General features: G+C 37.0%; 1 long non-coding RNA gene across 1 annotated transcript in view; it reads right to left on the bottom strand.

Annotated features, from left to right (window-relative positions):
• The window catches only part of LOC108536842 (uncharacterized), a 128,406-nt gene that overhangs the window by 26,891 nt on the left and 77,785 nt on the right, over positions 1–23,730 (bottom strand). Inside the window, exon 2 of the long non-coding RNA XR_001887632.1 lies at positions 9,432–9,510. This is a non-coding gene — a long non-coding RNA (uncharacterized LOC108536842). The remainder of the gene's footprint in view (positions 1–9,431; positions 9,511–23,730) is intronic.

Raw genomic sequence — 23,730 nt, 5'->3', positions numbered from 1 at the left:
ATATAATTATTACTGCTGTAGCTGCTTTTTGTGGGCATTGGAAAGCCTGTCTTTGAATTTATAGAGGCATTATCAGCATCACTGGTAGGTCACATGGCATTTGTCCCAAATTCCTACCACTTGGGACAACATGTGACTGCTGAAGAAACTGGCCCAAATCATTTTACTCTGAGATTTTACTTGAAAGAGAATTTTAGCCTGCAAATCATCTCACATTGGACCTGCAAGATTCTTTCTGACTTTTATCATGATGGTTTATTTTTATTTATTTATTTATTTATTTTTTGAGATGGAGTTTCACTCCTGTTGCCCAGGCCAGAGTGCAATGGCTCAATCTCGGCTCACTGCAACCTCTGCCTCCTGGGTTCAAGTGATTCTCCTGCCTCTGCCTCTCAAGTAGCTGGGATTATAGATGCATGCCACCATGCCCAGCTAATTTTGTATTTTTAGTAGAGACGGAGTTTCTCCATGTTGGTCAGGCTGGTCTCGAACTCCTGATCTCATGTGGTCTTCCCGCCTCAGCCTCCCAAAGTGCTGGGATTACAGGCGTGAGCCACCGCATCTGGCCTCATGATGGCTTATTTAAGCCAATCTGAAGCTTTAAATTATTGGCCCACTCATATTTCAAATTATCCGTCCCCTGAGAACACTGGTAGCACAGGTTGGAGCACTGTTAAGTGAAATGTCAGCAATTATTAGATGTGCTCAAAGGTTTCCCCTATTATTATTTTTTTTTTATTTAAGTGTGTGTGTAGTGGAGAATAACCGGGATGAAAGCTAGGCAACTCTCAAGATGGAAACAAACTGCTAGACCCTATGTATCGAGGAGAAACTGTAAAAGCTTGAGTCACTTTGACAAGAGGGAAAAAGACTTAACCAGGGATATGATTAAGGCAGTTAAGATTGTAAAGCCTGCAAGAAATAATTGATCAGTTCTTGCTTTTTACAGTGTCTCATAATCCGAGAACAAGAAGGTCACTCAATGAAACGGCTTTTAAATTCAGAACAAATAGTAAAAAGGAAATTTGTCTTTCAGAGTCCCATTGCCACTCCAAGAGGTCACTGGTTAAAAGCTAGAGTATAAAATTTTACCTTTATTGTTTTTTTCCATTGCAAAAGTAGTACATGCTATTAGCAAAAAATTTGTCAAAGTAAAAGAAAGAAATGATGCAATAACTGTTTGCCTTTTGGTGTCTTTTATTTTCCATTTTCTTTTATGTGTACATTTCTGTTATTTTATTTTATTTTTTAATACAGTTGTGATCATGCTGTAATTTTGAAGTCAGCCTTTTCCCTTAATATATTACATGGTACAGTAGACTTTGATAAAAACGACCATATAAAGTTATGAATGCTATTAGTCTTTGCTGAGAAGCAACATAAAAGGCCACATTATTTATTGAGTGTCTACTATGTGATAGTCACTATGCTAAATCTCATGCCACTGTGTATTATCAATGTCAGGAGTGAATTTACCTCTTCCTCTTTTGGGTATAAGACATAATTCATTCTGTAAATATTTACTGAACATCTACTAAGTGCCATGTACCACATTAGGTACTGTAGAATATAACTGTCAACAACATTAATACTATCCTGGCCTTACAGAGATTAAGGTCTATCTTTTGGATTATTTATCACTCATTAGTTACACAAACAACTATTGAGCTGTTCTAATGTGCAAAACACTGGACTTGCAGATTAGATCCTTGGAAATCACCTTCAGAAAGGAGAGGGACTACTTATACTGACAATTAAATGCAAGAGAATGAATGAAACTTTCATGACCAGTTTGACTCTAACAGGCATGCATTAAGTTATACTATCAAGCTGATAGTAATAATGATACTAATGGTAAAGCTAATAGCAAACACTTGAATAGCACTTACTATGTTCCAGGCACTATTCTAGGGGTTTTACAAATATTAACTGTTTCATCTTCACTGTAACCCCATGACATAATACAACCATATTTCACTGAATTCAACATCCCAGTGGTCAAAAGTGCATTCTGATTTCAGAGCTGTTAAAACATGGGTAGAAAAGCGTGTCTTATAATTGACCAAATATGTTGCTATTATCCCTATTTTAAAGATGAAGAATAAAGAGAAAGAATAAAGCATAAAGTGTCTGAGTCAATATTTGAACCCAATCAGTTTGATTTGACAGCTTTTACTCTGAACCACTATCAATACCATTTTGATAAGGCAGCTTTTAGCCCAGAGGTGTTGAGAGAAAAATTTAGACTCTGTAAATCAACTTAGGATGGCCAAACGAAGAGGAATATATGAGAGAATAGAATAATCATTGGCAATAGCAGATGGACTAGACAGTTATTGGCCTAGGCATTTGTTCTTAATGGGTAAGGCAGTGTGATGTGTGGCTTGGAAGTCCAGAAACTGGGTTCCAGTCCTAGTATTATAACTATCTTTGTGACCTTGGTTATGTCATTTGATCATTCTGCACCTATTATCTGTAAAATAAGGAAAGGACTGGAATGATTCAATGTTTCTCAAACTATTTCGACTGCAACCCATAGAAGAAAAATGTTTTACACTGTGATCTAGCGCGTGCACACACACACACACACACACACACAGATACACACATGCATGCACACACACATTTAACAAATCAACCACCGTCAAAACAGCACTTAACCTTGCTTGGGTAATGCACTCTGATATTTTCTAATCTGTTCCATTCCATTCCATTCCAGTAAAAAATTGTTGGTTGTAAGTCTTTTTAAACTGATTTTAGGATTTGCTAATGAGCCACACCTCAGAGTCTGGAAGCTACTGGTATAGATACTTTCTAAGCTTATCTCCAGTTAGGAAATTACACAGCACAAGAGGGCTCCTGGGTGGGAGTGGGGATGGGAACTTTAGTAAAGAGAGGGAGTTGACCCTTTTGCCTCATAAACACTCATTTTCTTTTAATTGGATCACTTTTTTACAACCTTTAGCAGAATTTTTTTGTCATTAAAGCATTTGGCAAATACCACACTAAGGGCAAAGAATTCACTGGTGAATCCATGGGCAATAAAGTTTTAGTGTGAAAATAATGGTGGTGCCTTGAAGAGAGGAGGGTTTCGCAGTCGACCTAAAACTGGGAGGGAACCATAGCAGGCTACTTGATCGCGCCCTGTAGAGTCTCAGTGTATACATAACAGCTCCAAGGAATTGCCAACAGGAAAGAGAAAACTTGCTGTATCTGTTGAAACCTAGTGCATTTTTCCAACGCTTCAGTTAATGCATAGGCTATCTTTTTTCCAGGGACAGTTTCACACCTAATACCGAAACATTAAATCCGTTTTTAAAGAACCTGCGCTTTGGAACAATATACTTTTAAGGGAATTCTGAGAACTTGGAAAAAATTAAGAAAAACCATGGATCTTTTTACTGTTATAGAAGGATTTCTCGCCTTACAAAAATACGTGATCTTCTTGTGAGAAAAGTAGAATTTAGAATAAGACCAGAGAATTGAGAATAATGGCTCAGGAAAAATCTTTAAACCTTTTTGTCTTGTTTTTGTGTTTTTAGTTTTTGTCTCCCTTGTTTGTTTTTTGAAGACGCAAAACCTCTCTCCTAGTTAACCCGAGTGCGGACTTCATGGCAATGATCTCAGCTCACTGCAACCTCCCCTCCACGGGTTTAGCTCTCCTGCCCTCAGCCTCCTGAGTACGCTGGGCGATTACAGCTCGTGCCCACCACACCTCAGGCCTCAATTTTTGTTAGCCTGTCTACGGCTACAGCGACGATCGGGGTTTCGCCACCACGTGGCCCAGGGGGTCTTGAACTCCTGACCTCAAGTGACTGGCCCCACCTCCGGCCTCCCAAAGTGAACGGGATTACAGTTGTTAGAGCCAACGTGCCCCAGAAAATCTTAAACTCTGAAAAGGAAAGCGACAATAATTCAGACTAACTAAACGCCAATGAATACATTTTTTTTTTTTTTTTTCTTTTTTTTTTTTTTTTTTTAGTACTTCTAAATGACAGACATACTGAAGGGCTGATAGTCAATACCTACGACCAACTATATACTATATAATTATATTAGTACATAATTAATAATTTAAAATCTAGATTTCATTTGTAAAATTATGGATAACAATATTTACAAATACAACACTATTAGAAATTTCTCACTTTTTCTTGGTTAAGTTTTAGAAGTCAATTAGGGAGCAGCAGTGTATTAAAACGCTAGAACCGTACAGGACAAGTTAGATGGCTATCAATGGAAGAAGGGTCATATTTCACCAATGCTTTTCTCTCCTTATTTTCTCTCAGAATCTAATAAAAGAAACAAATTTCGTAACTAGTCAAGAGATTGGGCACTACCGCAGCGAGCAAACAGTGATACTTTTTTTAGTAAAAGGCTGCCTCTGTCTTCTGATAAAAAACAGACAGCTCTGGTTAAATGTAATTTCTGATAGATTTCCAAAGGGGAGTGTGTTGTGTGTGTTTCGTGTGTGTGTGTGTGTGTGTGTGTGTGTGTGTGTGTCAGAGTGAGTGAGAGAGCCACGAGAAGAGGAGAGCAATAAGATAAACAGAGTGACAGCTACAGTTATCGTTTATGTTGGGGGTTGCAATTAGTAGCTCCCCTTATTTTCGCTTTTCTTTGTAATTTCCACTAAAGCTTTTAGAAGCCACCCTAATTATTATCACATAACCTGAAAGCACATACGTAACATATCAACTCAGGTCTATCTAAAAAAAAGTCTAAAAAAATGTATTAAAATTCAAATTCATTTAATATGAACTTAGAGGAATATTTAAAATATATTTTTATTCATTGGTAGGGGAAGCTGCTTTTACAGTAGCAAATATGTGACTTCAGAGATGTCCTGCTTAAAATATGGTGATTTATTTTTTTTTAAATTTAGGGTCAGGGTCTTGCTCTGTCACCCAGATTGGAGTGCAGGGGCGTGATTATGAATCACTGTAGTCTTGACCTCCTGGGTTCAAGTGATCCTCCTGCCTCAGTTTCCCAAAGAATTGGGATTATAGGCATGAGCCACACCATACCTGGCTCAAATATGGTTTGGATGGCACACCCAATTTCTGGTGCAATTTTCTAGAGGTAAGTCTGGCAATACACTTGAAAAGGCTTATGAATGTAAACATTCTTTAACACAACAATTCCACCTTAGGCATTTATCCTGTAGAAAGAATCTGAGATATTTGTACAGGTATAAAAAGGATATTAGCCATAATGCTCGATATAATAAAAATTGTGAAATAATCTTAATACTGAGCAATTTAGAACTGTGTTGGTAAATTTAGTATAGACACAGAAGAGAGTATTAGTCAGTCATTAGAAAAATCACTCTGTAGAAGAATATTTAAACACATGAAAATATTGTAAAGATAGTTTTAAGGGAAAACAGCAGGTCATAAAACGGTAGCATGTTTTTATCTGTGCATGGTTTAAAAGAAAAGAGAGAGGCTGGGCGTGGTGGCTCATGCCTGTAATCCCAACACTTTGGGAGGCCACAGTGGGCAGATTACTTGAGGCCACAAGTTCGAGACCAGCCTGGTCAACATAGTGAAACCCCGTTTCTACTAAAAATACAAAAAACTAGCCGAGCGTGGTTGCATATTCCTGTAATCCCAGCTACTCGGGAGGCTGAGTCATGGGAATCACTAGAACCCAGGAGGGGGAGGTTGCAGTGAGCCGAGATTGCACTCTGTCTCAAAAAACAAGTAAATTAAAAAATAAAAAAATAAAAAGATAGAACCTTGACACACACACACAGACACACACACCCCACAAGAGAAAGACAGAAAGCATATAAACCAAATTTATGATAGTGATTATCCCTGAGTCATTGGATTATGGATATTTTTTCTTTTCTTGTTTGTACTGTGTGCTTTTGAAATTTTCTTGATGTGTATAGAGTACCTTTGTAATTTTAAAAGGACAATGTAAAGAAACAATCCATCCTTAGTCTCACCATCTTATTTCTTAAATATCCCTTAAACCAAGTTAGTATTTTCTTTATACCTGTAAGCAAAGCTTTTAAGCATATATTGATATTCCACATGGGCAACCAAGAGATTGATGACTTCCGGGGCTGGCTCCATTCACGCAGATAGATCAGTCTCTTTATGAATGCCTGTGTCTAACAGGCCTGACCTTTCTGGAAGTGGGCACTGATGTGATATGGTTTGAAAGGTGTGAGAATGTTCCCCCTGGCCCCTCAAAGTTCCTTCCTCACAGCTCAGAACTTACGGCTGATGTTCTACCACCTCAGGCTTACAGATTTTCACACTAATAAAATGCAAATAACCCAGGAGAAGTGCACATTAAACTTTACCTATGACCTGGGTTAAATGAGTATATCATTTTCTGAAAATAGGCTTTAATGGGTAAGACATGGGAATTCAGAGGGGGAGTCAGAGAGAAGAAAATATGAACGAATATTCCTGGTGTCAGAGGAGTAATTAATATTCATAATAGTACTATTTTTTTCTTTATGGTTTATGAGTAGCTTAGGAGTATGTTATCACATTTAATGTCAATTAAATCGAATAGAATGGCTGTCACCAAGGCAAGTTAAGTAGACCAGAGATTTGGAAAGATGCAGAAGACAAAATCTGTAGCCTTTATCATTTTTCTAGAACCGTTCCTAAAAGCCACGATCCCACTCATTTAGATAAACTGCTTTAACTTATCCCTTTTTCTTGGCAACTCCAAAGCATTGTGAAACTGTGTCCAAATAACTACACCGCAGGCGGATAATAAAGTTAGAGCCAGTTCAGAAAATAAGATACTTCTTAATCTATTATCGATATATGACAAAAATACAAGACCAACACCTTCCAGGAAATTTTGTTCAAAAAGACAACAGCCAACTGAAGACACACATGACAGCATCTACTCAAATAATTTAAAGTATTTGTGAGCGTGGATCTTTTTATTAACCCATGGAGAATGGAAAAGAAAGGAAATGATCAGAAAATGGCAATGAAAGAATGTGGCAGAAGAATGGAGATCATAGAGAATTACCTCCTCTCTATAAAATATATAAATTAAGTAAAATTACAGTGCGATGCTTAAAAACACAGACTCAGGGGCCAACTTCTTGGGTTTGAATCCTGGCTCTCTCATCTACTAGCTCTATGAATTTCTTCATCATTGAAATAGGTATAATTTCAATAGGTATAATAATGGCACCTACCTTAAGGGATTGCTATAAGGATTAAACTAGTTAAAATCTGTAACATTGCTAGGCACAAAGTAATTGCCTTAAAATGATGGATAAACCCTCATACATACTCACATATGACCATAAGGAAATATATCAGAATGCTAACAGATGTTAACTCCATGTGGTAAAGTATGGCTTTTTAAATACCAAAAAACTCAACACATACACTTTTATAATCAAATAAAAGTGGTATAAATTAACATTAATCAGAGGAAAACAGGTGCTTGCCAATTTAATATGCACTATTGTATAAATATGATTTTCTAATACTCAAACTTTCAGTTAACTAAGGTTATTTCTCTCAGTATTAATTATAAAAACATAATTAATAAAATGGTAAAACCAGTAAATAAAAAGAATACTAGAGGTCAAGGACAAAAGGAGAATACAAGGCTCACGAATGTCATCTCAGCACTTTGGGAGGCCAAGGTGAGTGGATCACTTGAGATCAGGAGCTCGAGACCAGCCTGATCAACATGGTGAAGCCTTGTCTCTACTAAAAAATACAAAAGTTATCCGGGCCTGGTGGTGTACGCCTGTAGTCCCAGCTACTCAGGAGGCTGAGGCAGGAGAGTTGTTTGAACCTGGGAGGCGGAGGTTGCAGTGAGCCAAGATCACGCCACTGTACTGCAGCCTGGGCAACAGAATGAGGCTCCCTCTCAAAAAAAAAAAAAAAAAAAAAAAAAGGATATAAATAGTTAGGGAAAGGAAATAGGAAATGCCCATAGGCTGAGGTTTCAAATTTGGAGGCAAAGTATTTATTTATTTATTTATTCTTGATACATAATATTTTACATATTTATGAGGTAACATGATATTTTACTAGCATAGAATGCATAATGATCAAGTCAGGGTATTTGAGGCATCCATCACCTTGAGTATTTGTCATTTCTATGTATTGGGAACAATTCAAGCCCTTTCTTCTTGGTACTTTGAAATATACAACACATTGTCGTTAACTATAGTCACTCTATTCTGCCGTCAAATGATATAACTTATTCCTTCTATCTAACTGGATGCCCATTAACCAACCTCTCTTTATCTCCCCTTCTACCCACACACCTTTCCCAGCCACTAGTATCCATCATTCTAGTCTATGTTTATGAGATCAATTTTTTTTTAGCTTCCACAAGAGTAAGAACATGCGATTTTTGTCTTTCTGTGCCGGGGTTATTTCACTTAACATAATGACCTCCAGTCCCATCCATGTTGCTGTGAATGACGTAGTTTCATTCTTGTATTGTTTCATTGTGTATAGATACCACATATTCTTTATCCATTCATCTGTTGATATACACTTAGGTTGATTTCACATCTTTGCTGTTGTAAACAGTGCTGCGATAAGCATACAAGTGCAGGTACCCTTTTGATATACTGATTTCTTAGCTTTGGGATAGACAACCAGTAGTGGGATTGCCAGATGGTAAGGTAGTTCTATTTATAGTTTCTTGAGAAATCTTCATACTGTTACTAATTTACTGTTACATTTTCACCAACACTGTAAAAGAGTTCCCTTTCTTCACATTCTTACCAGAATCTGTTATTTTTTGTCTTTTGAATAATAGCCATTCTAATTGGGGTAAGATAAATATATCATGTGGTCTTGATTTGCATTTCCCTGGTGATTAGTGATGTTGAGCATTTTTTCATATACCTGCTGGCCACTTGTATGCCTTCTTTTGAGAACTGTCATTCATTTCATAAGGCAGGGAGTATTTAATGAATTATTTAGAGATAAAGAATTACAGAATCACAGTAACATATATTGAATGATCATATTATAATTACATGATATCATAATTATTAGCTTTATGAACTGAACCGATAGGCAGAAATTAAAAACTCAAAAGTCTGTGTTTGCTTCAGCAGCCCATATACTAACATTGGAATGATACAGAGAATATTAGCATGGCTCCGGAGCAAAGTGTTCCATATTTTTCAAAAAGACTCAAAGATATTAATGAAGTTAACATTTGAGAATATATTGCAGGAAACAATTATGCATCAGCTGAAGACTGGGAAAAATGATCCAGTTGGGCTTCTTCTTCCTACCTTTCTAAATTTATCAACCAAGTTATATTTCAGGATGATTTATGCTTCTACTACATCTAACAGAGATTATTATAATTCAACTCTTAATTCTTTTGTTTTTTCAACTGTTAATTCTTATTAATCAAGATGCAATAAAGTTAAGTGATAAAAGCTGAAAATGACTTACTGGAAAGAAAGTGCTGAGACGCTGGGCCAAAGTCCCTGTGAGCTTCATGCAGCTGCCTGACTCGGTCCTCCACAGCCACCTGGGAGGAAAAGGAGAGAAATGATGTTCTCTCATTCTATATAATGAGGAACAATTAAAACATGCATCCTTTCTGATGATACTTTGAGTCTCCAAGGCTGACAACACTAAAGCAACAATTCATAGCCCTAGTTTTAATATCCATTTACCGTATATAGTATCCCAGACTCGTTTTTATCAATCCAAGGCCAAACACAAAGGATTTCCTCTCTCAACAATGTTAAAATAAGATTTTTTTTTTAAAGTCAACTCATTGGCAGCCACAAATGAACTACTGCTTCAATTAGTACCATAAAAAAATACAAATCTTTACTTTCACAGAAATATTAGGGAGGGTGCCATTTGGTATAGGTGACTACAGAATCTTAGAAATGACATGTCTTGTCTTAATTCTTAGTCTATTGTTTTTGACAAATTTTTAAAGAATATGGATGAATAGGCAATAAACCATTGAGTGACATTTAATTATTGATAATTAGCAATTAACCAATAGTTGATTAATATTTAATTATGGACTGGGCACAGTGACTCATGCCTGTAATCCCAGCACTTTGGGAGGCCAAGGCAGGCAGATCACTTGAGGTCAGAAGTTCGAGACCAGCCTGGCCAGTATGGTGAAACCCCGTCTCTACTAGAAATACAAAAAGTAGTTGGGTGTGGTGGTGCACACCCGTAGTCCCAGCTCCTCAGGAGGCTGAGGCAGGAGGGAGGCCGCAGTGAGCAGAGATCGTGCCCCTGCACTCCAGCCTGGGCGACAGAGTGAAACTCCATCTCAAAAAAAAAAAAAAAAAAAAAAAAAATAAAAAAAAAAAAAAAAAAAAAAAAAAATTAATTAAATATCAAAGAAGTACAGGCAAGGCTTAAATTTGGGATAAAACAGGGTGGATAGTAAGATAAAACTATTTTTCAGATTTCAGTTTTCAGTGGTCTTGGAAATTATTGAGAAATATACCTTTAGGTGGCATGCAGTGAAAACCGCCATTCTTTTTTTCCTATTAGGTTTTTCTATAATATATGGACACAGTGTGCTGTCAACTTAGTGAATTCTATTCTTGTGGGGCGGGGGGAGGAATAATTTTATGGGTGAAATACTATACTTAGTCATTTGGCATTTTGCCAACTCAATATAAGTGGTGGCTCCAGGCATCCTAGCTCTTTAACTCTGGATTTTGATTTGGTTGTGAACAGTCCATGCTAAACTAGGGGTCAATCAGAGCTTGCACAGAGCAATCGAAACTCAAGGGATAGTTCCTGTGCTGTGCAGAATTCCCAAGAGGTAAAAATCGATGTTAATCTCATCAGAAAAGTGGCTCAGGTAGTCTGGTCTCAAACCAACTCTGGCCTTCCAATATCAATTAAGTGCCTAGTGTATATCCAGAACAATCTCATTTTTTCACTCCCCCTAGCCTTGCCCATTTTTGCTTGGCCCAAATATGTGGATAACCAAGTGGAGTTCCCCTAAAATGCAGGATTTGCTTTATTTTACCTACACAAAAGCATGAGGGACATATGAAACCTACCTTCCCAACCTTATGACCCTGAGCTCCCAAACTCTACCTGCTAAGCCCACCAAAACTACCTGCCTATCCTGCACTATTCCATCCAATGTAACTCTTGTGTGTGGCTTCTTCATGCTGCTCCTTCTCTTGGCAATGCTCTTACCCCACTTCTCTCCCAGATCAATGCTGTTAGTGGTTATATGCTTACTTCCCCATCTCCCGGGTTAGAATTAATGGTTTCCTCAGCATTCTAACAGTATATGGTTTATACTTGAAGCACTTCTATCATACAATTCATTTGAGTTATATGGACATTTTGCAATAGATTGTAAACTTCTTGATAGCAGGGACCATTTTTTGTTTACCTTTCTCTTTGAATGTCTCCAACCCTTTCTGCAGGAGGCACAGAACCCTGCACATAGTAAATGGTAGCAAATATTTGTTTAATGACTAGTTGACCAAAGAAATGGATAAATGAGTAAATGTGGTACGTGTGTGTATGTGTGTGTGTGTGTGTGTGAGAGAGAGAGAGAGAGAGAGAGAGAGAGAGAGAGAGAGAGAGAGAGAGAGAGAGAGAAGAGAAGAGAAGAGATGCGGAACAAACAAGAATACCTACTCACACTGACTGCACTGACTGCAGGTCTGTAATGGTTAATTCTGTGTCAAGTTGACTGGACTATGGGGTGCCCAGGTAAACCACTATTTCTGGGTGTGTCTGGGTGTGTCTTGTGCAGACAAGATTAGCATTTAGTTCAGCGGATTCTGTAGATTGCCCTCCGCAATGTGGGTGGGCATCATCCTATCAGTTGAGGTCCTAAACAGAACAAAAAGACATGTTCCTTTTTTCCCTGCAGGCCTACTTGAGCTGGGATGTCAGTCTTCTCCTGCCCTTAGACTGGGATTTACATCATCAACTCCCCTGGTTCTCAGGCTTTCAGACTGAGACTGAAATTACACTACCAATTTTCCTGGCTCTCTAGCTTACAGATAGCAGGTCATGGGACTTCTTAGTTTCCAACTGCATGAGATAATACTTGATTTTATATATTCACACACACATATACATACATATATATACATACACACACATATACATATGTACATACATATATATATTGTTGCTTCTATTTCTCTGGAGAACCTTGACTAATCAATGTCCCTGGGTAAATTATTCTTAACTTTCCTTATCAGTAAAATGTGGACAGTAATATAACTTATAGAGTTCTGTGGGAATTAAATAAGATGATACATGTAAAGCACTTAGCCTAGTTTCTATTATGTGGTAATTGCTCAATAAATGCTACCAGCTACTGTTCTTGCTGCTATTATGGTTAATAAAAGGAGAGGAATAGGCCAGGCGTGGTGACTCACACCTGTAATCCCAGCACTTTGGGAGGCCGAGGCAGGTGGATCACTTGAGGTCAGGAGTTCGAGACCAGTCTGGCCAACATGATACAACCCCATCTCTAGTAAAATACAAAATTAGCTGGGTGTGGTGGTGGGCATCTGTAATCCCAGCCACTCGGGAAGCTGAGGCAGGAGAATTGCTTGACTCTGAGAGGTGGAGGTTGCAGTGCACCGAGATCATGTCACTGCACTCCAGCCTGGGCACAGAACAAGACTCCATCTTCAAAAAAAAAAAAAAAAAAAAAAGGAAAAAAGGAGGAGCAATAGGCTATAATGTGCAGGGTACTCACATACAATACCAAAAATGGCCAATATTTTATTAAGCAATACATGCATGACAATATGAGATTGTGTTATTTCATCTTTACAGTAACTCTGCATAGGAGTTAAATATTATTCCCCCATTCATTGATGTAAACTGAGGCATGAGAGGTTAAAAAAAAAAAAAAAAACTTGGCCTAGGCTTCAGTAGTTAGGTAAATTGGCAGAGCTCAGATTATAAACCATTCAGTCCTGGGTCTTGCTCTTAACTGCTATCCTGAAGATTAAAGTTGAAAAAAGGTATTTTATAAATATTAATAAAGTAATTTGGCTTTTTAATTTACTTTATTTTCAATCAGTTTAGTTGAATGCAGACCAATTTAGGTGTGCATATCCTATGAAACTTCAGTTGTTCATGTAGTTTATGCCAATGCAAGGGTCAATTCCTGGTCCTCTAAAGAATGTGATACATAGAGATCCCACAGAGAAAGGTGTGTGGAAAACCAATGCAAATGAAATGTGTGGCATAATGTCATTATTATCCTTAAATTTAGAATGGGTTCATTCCATAAATAGAAATCAATCTAGAGATAAAATGTGAGTGTTTTTGGGTAGGGAGGAGAAGATGAGGATGCCATATGAGGAGTGGACACTGATCAGAATCTTTTCAAATACTGGAGAAAGAAATCTCAGGGGGGAGATGTAGACTGTAAATAGGAATATGATCCGTGCCATAGGCCAACTTTCTCTAGTAAGAATGTTAGTTTCATAGGGACTAGAGCTGATGCGCATTAAAGATTCTCTAGACTCCAATGCTCTGAAGAATTTTGCTTCTTATACAGGAAGCTCGTGGTAGTTTCCATGTACACTCAATATTGTAGATTGTTAAAAATGAGATCAAAGTGAATTTCCATCTTCATAACTCAAATTTAAGAGAAGGCATGACAGTGAGAAGAATTAGGCATAAAATATATCTTCCCACAAATTTATCATTGGAGAAAAGTTTTGTGTGGTTGAATGCACATACTGGCTAAATAAAGAAATAAATTTATGAAGGAGAAAATCTTGAAAGCAACCAAGGTCTCGAAAGCTTTAGCTTGGACTTAGGAATAGCACTATTCTGTGAAGATTATGCAAAGGAATTGAAATTTGAATAATCTATTAAAATGAGACCTCCATGCATATAGATCTTTCTAACTGGCTGTATTTTAAATCAATATATACCATAATATATATCAAAACAGGAGCAAAAGCCAGAAATTATATAACCTGTATTTACGTTTGGACAATCAGTTCTTTCCTTGGTGTTTATTCATTATATAAGTTGTTAATACTTGAAAGACTGATAGTCAGAAAAAATGGCTATAGTCCCTGAATCTCTGTGGCTGACTTGAGGTAGAAATAGTGACAAGCCTGAAGAAAGGATTGGAGGTGCAGACAGTGTGTGAGTCGCGACAGTGAGATATAATTAGTTATGTCATGTTAGAAAAGCAGATATGCAAAGCAAGGTGTTCCCGTACGTGAGGCTCAAGACTTACCCTGCAGGCAAAGAGAACCACTGAAAATTTCTGATGACATCGACTCACTACTTTTAGAGGAAGTATAGGGTTTGGGAGATCGGTATGGTGTAAAACAAAGATTCGAGGGCAATGAGAATTGAGATCAGAAAGAGGCTGCTGTAATTTACTAGACTTGGGTGATATGGCTCAGAATTAAGGCTGTTTGTATTGCATGTTAAAAGAAGGTACATATTATAGGTTTTTGAAAGCAGGAGAACTATCCAGATTTGGTGCTGGAGATTCAATCCTGAAGAAAAAAAAAAGAAAAAAATAAAAATGGATAAATCGACCGTAAGGAAAAATGTAGAGAAGTGAAGATATTGATAAAAATAATAGAATGGCAACACTGAAAAACAGAAGGGAAGAAAAACTAGCAATAATGTGTAGAAAATAAATGAATTCATTTGGAATAAAAATAACAAATATATATAAACCAACAAAAGAAAACATAAATTAAATGAGAAGAAATCGATCATGTATAAACAAAGAACAGTATAAAAAAAGAAATGACAATTGTCTCAGCATTAAAACGAAAGAAAAAGAAAGAAGTCGACTCAAAGGCCCGGAGTAAAACAAGAAGAAATGAAGCTTTGGAAGGGGAAACCAGAAAGAAGAGATAAGGAGTTTAATAGAATTGATTAAACAGCCGGAAGGAACCGCAATTCTGAATTAAATAGGGCATGTTCTGTTTCATTTTATAAAGTAATATAAATAAAATAAACAATACTTTTGGGAGCATACTCCTGTTTCCAACTATTAAGATCCATAGATTCACGAAGGCTACTAGAACTGGAAGAAACCTTGATTGATACACGAAGGGTCTATCTTCAGAACTATCTCCAGATGGGCAGAAACTGCCATCTGTCCATGAGTACTCATATCTAGGTTGCAGCAATTCTTCAGTAAAAGCATGTCAGGAAAAAAAGGTCCCTTTTTTTATATGTTCCATGAAGGAGACAGGGATACATCTTTCCCTGACTAAATCATACAGTGAGCTAGCACAGTAACCTTGGCATAATAATGGTGCTAAATTAATATTAATTGAATGATTAATGTACTTGTTTATTCCATGGGATTTTACCATAACAACATTATATTTTGAAATGAATAATTTCTTTTTGCAACATCCCTGACACAAGCTTTTGAAAAATCCTCCCTACCTTCTTCCTTTTCTTTTCTTCTTCCTCCTTTTCTCCGTTTCTTCATTTTTAAGATATGACAGATAAAAAAGAAAGAAGAAAACCATTTAGATTCAATTTTGCCTATAATACTAGATTTAAAAATGTAAAACAGCAATTTATAAAACAACCCTGAAGTCCGAATCTCTTCCACATTTGTTTTACTCTAGTTTTAAATAATCATATTTGAGATTTGAGAGTTATGAGGGCTATACATTATTCTCCTTTGTCTTCTCATTTTGGATGAGTTCTGTAGACAGTGTACTGTTTGCAGAGACCTTCCTTTTTTAGCTTCAGTAGGAAATATCACTTCATTCATTCAAAAGATATTTACTAGAATGTAAGTTTATTGTCCACAAAGACAGAGATCTTACCTGTCTTGTTAAGGATTTATCACAATGCCTAGTACATAGAAGAGATCAAGAAACACTGAATGGGTGAATGAATGAAAGGTTTTTTGAGTTCCTCTTATCTGTTAGGCACTGTGATAAGTACAAACACGGTAGATTTGAAAGTGTAATTTTGGGTATAGTGAATGAGCACCAAATCATCCAACTAAATTATGATATGACACACACTCTTAATTCCAAGCTGTGACTGTTTCCCGAAGCTCAGTCCATCCCTCTGTGTATTGTGAAAGATAGCTTTATTTCATTTTTTCTTCATCATTGCTTTTAAATAAACCAAAAGTATAAAAGAAAGAAAGAAAAAGGACCGATAACAACATGGTGGCTCTTAGAAATATTTCAAATAAATTTATCTAAATGTAAATGTTGGTTCTTTAACTTCGTTTAAGATTCTCAAGGGCTTCTACTTTGTCTTTTGACCTTTCTGTTAATTACTCTACTTTGAAGTTTTATCTTCACTAGAAGTTTAGGAGAGACAAGCATTGCCTCCCCATGTGGAAATACATTGCTAGGCAATGTGGTTTCTTCCTAGTGTCCAAGCTACTTCTTACTGATACTACATACATAAATCATGTTTACTCCAGTCTAGGGAAAATATGTAACTAGGAATGTATGTTTTGATTTTCTGGTTCTCAGTGTGTCTAGACCCTTGATAAATATCCATGGGAATGTAAGAAACAGACATAACACTTACACAAATGAGCCTATGAAAACAAAAACAAAAGTAAAAGACAAACAAAAACTCTTCTTGTGCTGTGGTGCTAGTAAATAAACCACACATATGCACACAAATGACTCTCCAGTCTATTCATGAGTTTTTGTCCTGAAGTTTTCAGTTTGTACAGTTTTGTGTGCACGTGTCTGTGTTGGGGAGGAACTTCCTCATTCATTCTTACTCCCAAATCCTCACAAGTAACACTGATAAATACATGCCCAAACATTATCCTGGAAACTCTCCTGAGACTGATTATAGTTTCAGTTAAAATCCTTTTAACTAATGGCAATCCCTTTCAGTTAAAATCCATTATTCTTCTAATTCTGATTATTTTGAGTTGTAACTGGAAAAAAAAAAGGTCTGAGATAAGTTCTGGTCTTGATTTCGAACTCTCCTGGGCCTCCCAGAGTGCTGGGATTACAGGCATGAGCCACCTCTACCGGCCATCTTCTGGAATGAAGGTTTGTGATAGGTATAGCTCTGCGGCAAAACATCCTGGGCTTGTTGAATGCAAAGATTGACTGAATTGTCTTTCCTTTGAGTTTATTTCTGTGCTTTCTTGACATTAGGGCACTTAGGAGTTAAACAGTGTTTCTTGTGTTTGACTTCAGGATAGATCACAGGAAAGCAACTAGTGCTAACATGGCGCTCACTCTGAGTAGGAGCATAATTATTAGTTGATTTTGTGTGATTTATGGCACAGATAATAACGCGTGCCATGTGAGACCATCCTTAATCTACCTTTTAAGGTTCCTGTATTGTAGCTTTTTTCCTTCCATTTTATATTTTTGTGCTGACTTCTTTCTTAATCTGACTCCTTTTTTTATTCCCTCCTTTTTCTTTCCTTTCGCCTCCACCCCTCCCCTTTATTATGTTCTATACAATCTACCAGAAGAGTACACAGACTCTGCTGAAGCAAACAGTGCCTCAAATGAAGGGGCTGTGCATCCTTGCAAGACAAGTGAGGCAGGATATGAATAGGACCCCTAGCCTAGTGCCAGCCCAACACTTCTTCAGGAACATTCTTCCTCTAATTCTGATGAACTCTTCCATCAAACTGGAAGGCAAGAGAGAACAAACAGCAAGCCCTTTGTCCATTGTTAAGCCTTTAATCTTTCACCTCACCGATTTCTAAAATGCACTTTGGATGTTTGTGTATTGGTTTTCATGCTTATGCAACTGCCTCATTCTGTGATAATGGAGTCAGGTTATATCAACATTAAATCGACTTCATAGACCCAAGTACCTTAAGGGTATCATTAATTTTAATTTAGAAAAGCAGCAATCAACCTCCTATCCTGCTTCATTTGTCAAAATCTTTAGTTGTAATTACATCTACAGACTTATGAAAATTATGACGGGAAGAGAAGAGATCNGTGGATCACTTGAGGTCAGGAGTTCGAGACCAGTCTGGCCAACATGATACAACCCCATCTCTAGTAAAATACAAAATTAGCTGGGTGTGGTGGTGGGCATCTGTAATCCCAGCCACTCGGGAAGCTGAGGCAGGAGAATTGCTTGACTCTGAGAGGTGGAGGTTGCAGTGCACCGAGATCATGTCACTCCCCCCCAGCCGGGGCCCAAAAAAAAACCCCTCTAAAAAAAAAAAAAAAAAAAAGGAAAAAAGGAGAGCAATAGGCTATAATGTGCAGGGTACCACATACAATACAAAAATGGCCAATATTTATTAAGCAATACATGCATGACAATATGAATTGTGTTATTTCATCTTTACAGTAACTCTGCAATAGGAGTTAATATTATTCCCCCCACTTCATTGATGTGAAAACTGAGGCATGAGAGGTTAAAAAAAAAAAAAAACTTGCCTAAGCTTCAGTAGTTAGTAAATTGGCAGAGCTCAGATTTAAACTCATTCAGTCTGGGTCTTGCTCTTAACTGCTATCCTGAAGATTAAAGTTGAAAAAAGGTATTTTATAAATATTTAATAAGTAATTTGCTTTTTAATTTCTTTATTTTCAATCAGTTTATTGAATGCAGACCAATTCTAGTGTGCATATCTATGAAACTTCAGTTGTTCAATGTATTTTATGGCCCAATGCAAGGTCAATTCCTGGTCTTAAAGAATGTGATACCATAAGATCACAGAGAAAGGTTGTGGAAAAACACATGCAAATAAATGTGTGGCATATGTCATTATTTCTAAATTTAGAATGGGTCATTCCATAAATAAATCAATCTAGAGATAAATGTGAGTGTTTTGGGGTAGGGAGGAGAAGATGAGGATGCCATATGGGAGTGGACACTGATCAGAAATCTTTTCACATACTGAGAAAGAAATCTCAAGGGGAAGATGTAGATGGTAAAGGAATATGACCGTGCCATAGGCCACTTTCTCTAGTAAGAATGTTAGTTTCATAGGGACTGAGCTGATGCAGCATTAAAGTTCATTCTAGACTCCCAATCTCTGAAGAATTTTGCCTTCTTATACAAGGAGAGCTCCAGTGGTAGTTTCCAGTGTACACTCAATATTGTCAAGATTTTAAAATGAGATCAAAGTGAATTTCCATCTTCATAACTCAAATTTAAGAGAAGGCATGACAGTGAGAAGAATTAGGCATAAAATATATCTTTCCACAAATTATCATTGGAGAAAAGTTTTGTGTGGATTGAATGCACAACTGGCTAAATAAAGAAATAAATTTATGAAGGAGAAAATCTTGAAAGCAACCAAGGTCCTCGAAAGCTTTAGCTTGAAGGAAATGAAATTTGATAATCTATTAAAATGAGAGCCTCCATGCATTAGATCTTTCTAACTGGCTGTATTTTAAATCAATATAACCATAATATATACAAAACAGGAAGCAAAAGCCAGAAATTATATACCTGTATCTTACGTTATGGCACAATCAGTTCTTTCCTTGGTGGTTTATTCATTATATAAGTGTTTGTTAATATTGAAAGAGATAGTCAAAAAACAAATGCTATAGTCCCTGATCTCTGTAAGGGACTTGGAGGTAAGAAATAGTGACAAGCTGAAGAAAGGCTTGGGGCTGCAGAACAGTGGTGTTGAGGACGACAGTGAGATATAATTAGTTAGTCATGTTGAAAGCAGATGATGCAAAGCAAGGTGTTCCGGACTGTGAGGCTCAAGACTTACCCTGCAGGCAAAGAGAACCACTGAAAATTTCTGTGACATGACTCACTATTTTAGAGGAAAGTTAGGGTTTGGGAAGATCGGTATGGTGTAAAACAGATTCGAAAGGGCACATGAGACTGAGATCAGAAAGAGGCTGCTGTAATTTACTAGACTTGGGGTGATATGCATCAGAATTAAGGCTGTATTGTATTGAATGTAAAAGAAGGTACATATTAGAAGGTATTTTGAAAGCAGGAAGAACTATCCAATTTGGTGCTGGAGATTAATTCCTGAAGAAGCAAAGAAACCATTGGATATCGAGTAAGGAAGACTGGGAGAATGAAGATATTGTTGATGGCAACATGAAAAACAGAAGAGGGAGAAATAGCATATGTGTGTATGAATTCATTTGGAATATAATGAATTTGTCCTAACAGTGAAACATTTAACTGGAGATGTCATGTATAGCCAGTTAGAAATGAACAATTTGTCTCAGCAATTAAAGAAAGAAAAGGGAAGTGAGACTAAAGGGGGTAAGAGTGAGCTTTGGAAGGGGAGCCAAGAAAGAAGAGATAAAGGAGTTTAAATAGAATGATTTAAACAGCCAGGAGGAACCCAATCTCCTGAATTAATAGGGCATGTCTCTGTTTCCTTTTATAAAAGTAATATAAATATAACATCTTTTTGGGAGCATACATCCTGTTTCAACTATTAGATCATAGATCACGAAGGCTTAGAACTGGAAGAAACCTTGATTGATACACGAGGGTCTATTCTTCAGAACTATCCCAGATGGGCAGAAAACTGCCATCTGGTCCATGAGTACTCATAATCTAGGTTGCAGCAATTCTTCAGTAAAAGCATGTCAGGAAAAAAAGGTCCTTTTTTTATATGTTCCATGAGGACAGGGATACATCTTTCCCTACTAAATCATCAGTGAGTAGCACAGTACCTGGCATAATATGGTGCTAAATTAATATTAATTGAATGAATTAATGTACTGTTTATTCATGGATCTTTACCATAACAACTATATTTTAAATGAATAATTTCTTTTCAACATCCCTGACACAAGCTTTTGAAAACTTCCCACAGGAACTGAAGTCAAGTGGCTCTCACCTTACCACATCATTACATTAAATCATTTACATTCCAGCTTTAGCTATTTATTCTTGAGCTTTATTTATACCACATTTGGAAGATATCATTCTCACAGAAATTTTCTGAGGCCACTGGAGCATGCCTTTCTAGGGGCATTTCGGCCTGTAAGTAGCATAATGTTCACATGGTAATTACATAATTACGCCTCCTGGTATTTGAACACAGGAGTATTTCCAAGGAACAAAAGTGGCAATTTGAAATAATCATCAATGAGATACCCCAGAACTGGTATTGTCTGAAAAAAAAAGATGGCATATATCAGCAAATTCATATTAACAAATGACTGAAACAGGTAGATAAATGCAAAAAGATAAACTGCTGGAAATCAAACATTTTCATCTCAGTGGCAGAAACTTTTACATTTTGGGTAACAATATACTTGGAGATTTTCAGTTTGTTCTACTAAACACTTCTTTCATAAAGGCTGGGAGGGAGAATTTGCTGAAGTATGCAACAATCCTTAACCAAGGAAATCAACACTCCTTAAATCTCATGCCATCCTTGCAGCATTTCCAAAGCTTCCTGACCTTGACTCCCTTCATGGTCAATTTGACCACCTCTCAAGGAAGCTTGTCTGCCAGAAGACCCTGTTTCCACTTCCCAGCTCTCCTCCTCCAGCAACTGACTGAAAAGCGCCTTTCTTTTCTCTCACTGACGCAGAACTGACAAACCAGTATCAAGCCGTTCTTTACAAATCAATAAACCGGAAGATCTCATCTACTGTACTTCCAAATCCAACAACATTCTGTCTTCTCTCTTCTTTGCATATCACAAGATAAAGCTGCAAGTTATATAAATAAGTACACTTCACGCTTCTTAACAAAGGACAGGGGATGGAGCAATGCGCTTCTATTGTTTCTCCGTGTAGATTTGTCAGAACCAGAATTAAAACTCTGCCATGGACTCACAGTCTCTACAGTCTCTCTCCCTCTGTCTTATTTGCACTCTTCTGACCTAGCCCTCCTTTTCTGTCCCCTACCTCCCCTTCCCTCATTTCACCTCACCCCACCCACAAGGCTGTTTGTAAGCTCCCCAAATGCTCATAAGACTTTCCTGAACTATTTTAGATATTTTCACTTCAAATCTAAACTAAAACTATTTTGTTTTTCCAAATGTGGCTTTACATAGTGCAGAAAACCACAGGGAAAACATCCAAAATACAATGTGATCTTTTATGGGAGAAACAAAAGATTGAATTTCTAGGTCATCATGGAAGTAGGTACACTTCCCTGAGCAATAATCTGAGGTAATTTATGAGATTCTTTCTTTCACGAAAGCAAGAAATCCTAAAATCCATCAGGATACGTGCACTGTGCCTTGACTCTCTTTTTAATCCTCAGGTGAAACCAACACAGTGCAGTGTAATAAAAATGCATATAGCCCCAGGCTTTGTGCCTTAGCAAAGACAGAAAAAATAAGCTTCTTGACTTCATATGTCTGCTGTGAATAATCAGTCACTGCATTTTTGGGATTTTGCTTTATAATCTTAACGTATAGCAGTAACTCCATGTTTGTGGTGTGACAAGAATAAAGGATTTTTTTTCTTTCTTTAAAACAGGTTGCCCCCATATTTTCCAAAAGAGAGACATGTGTCAGCTTAGAAGAAATGAAACTACAATGGTGTGAGGGAGGAATATCTCGATTGTTAGCAGTATATTTTCTGTATTTTACCTGAAATTGTCAATGAAGTGTAGGTAAAGCTAAGGTGGGGCCCTAGGCTGTTCAATAATGTGGCCAACATTTGGTTTGAGGGCCTTCTCAGTTCTGTTCCCAAATGTTTAGCCTTTCCTTCCCAACTGCCGGTCCTTAGCTGATTAATAAATAACCCTAGGAAGATCAATGATGGTTCATAACAGGCTTCTAGTACCACAGCTGTGAGTATTTGCATTTTAAGAGCAACTTTAAATAATTAAGTCATTAATTACTCAAATACTTATTGAGTGTTTATAAGGCACTTTGCTAGGAGAGGAAGCAGAAAAAATAAATAAGAAAACAAGGGGATGATCGTTATTGATTTTGTAGATTTGATACTTACAAATAAGCATAATAAAGTATTATGGGAAACATTTTAATGTAGTGCAGTCATTCCCCAATTTGACAGTGCATCACAACTATTTGAGAACTTTTTTAAAAAATACAGATTCTTAGCTCATCTAAATAATTTCTGATTTAGTTAATTTGAGGCTGAGGCTTGAGAATCTTTACTTTCTTTAAGTCTCCATAGATAGTTGTGATGTACAGCCTGGTCTTACAGCCATCAGTGTAGTGGAAAGATGACGAATTTTATGAGTCAGGAAGACCTGAGTTGGAGTCCCTTACTAGCTATTTAACCAGCATCTTATCTAATAGCCTATGAACCTTAGTTTCTTTATGTGTTAATAGAAATACCACATAACAACACTACCAACAATGACAGTAATGATTGTAAATATTCATAGAGCATTTACTATATCCCAAGTTCTATTTCAAGAGCGTTATGGGTATATTTCATTTATGTCTTTCTTATCAGAAGGTAAATTTGATGAGGGCAGGACTCAAATCTATTTTATTCACTACTATATCCCCAGGACCCAGGTCAGTGCCTGTCTCATAGTAGGCACCCAACTAACTACTTGAAAGAATGAACATCACTATGAGGAAAGTACTACCATAGTGACCATTTTACAGATGAGGAAATGGAGGCACAGAGAATGAGATGTTGTAATGTGCACAGTTGGAGAGATCGCTTTCTGGCACTCGGTAGGTACTTCTTTTTCTGATAACTGCAAATTGCTAGACAAAGCCTAAATAGCTATGGGGGTTACAGAGTATCTGGATGAAATTAATGAAAGAGGTTGCTTTGAAACTGGGCCTTCACAATTGGGTAAGCTTTTAATGGGCAAAGACAGAAGAAACACTCTGGGTGACAAGAGTAGAATGAGCAATTTTTTTTTTTTT

The sequence above is a fragment of the Rhinopithecus bieti genome, unplaced genomic scaffold (genome assembly GCF_001698545.2).
Source record: "Rhinopithecus bieti isolate Rb0 unplaced genomic scaffold, ASM169854v2 scaffold_1555, whole genome shotgun sequence".
Taxonomy (NCBI): domain Eukaryota; kingdom Metazoa; phylum Chordata; class Mammalia; order Primates; family Cercopithecidae; genus Rhinopithecus; species Rhinopithecus bieti.
This window is presented reverse-complemented; position numbering and strand designations above follow the sequence as displayed.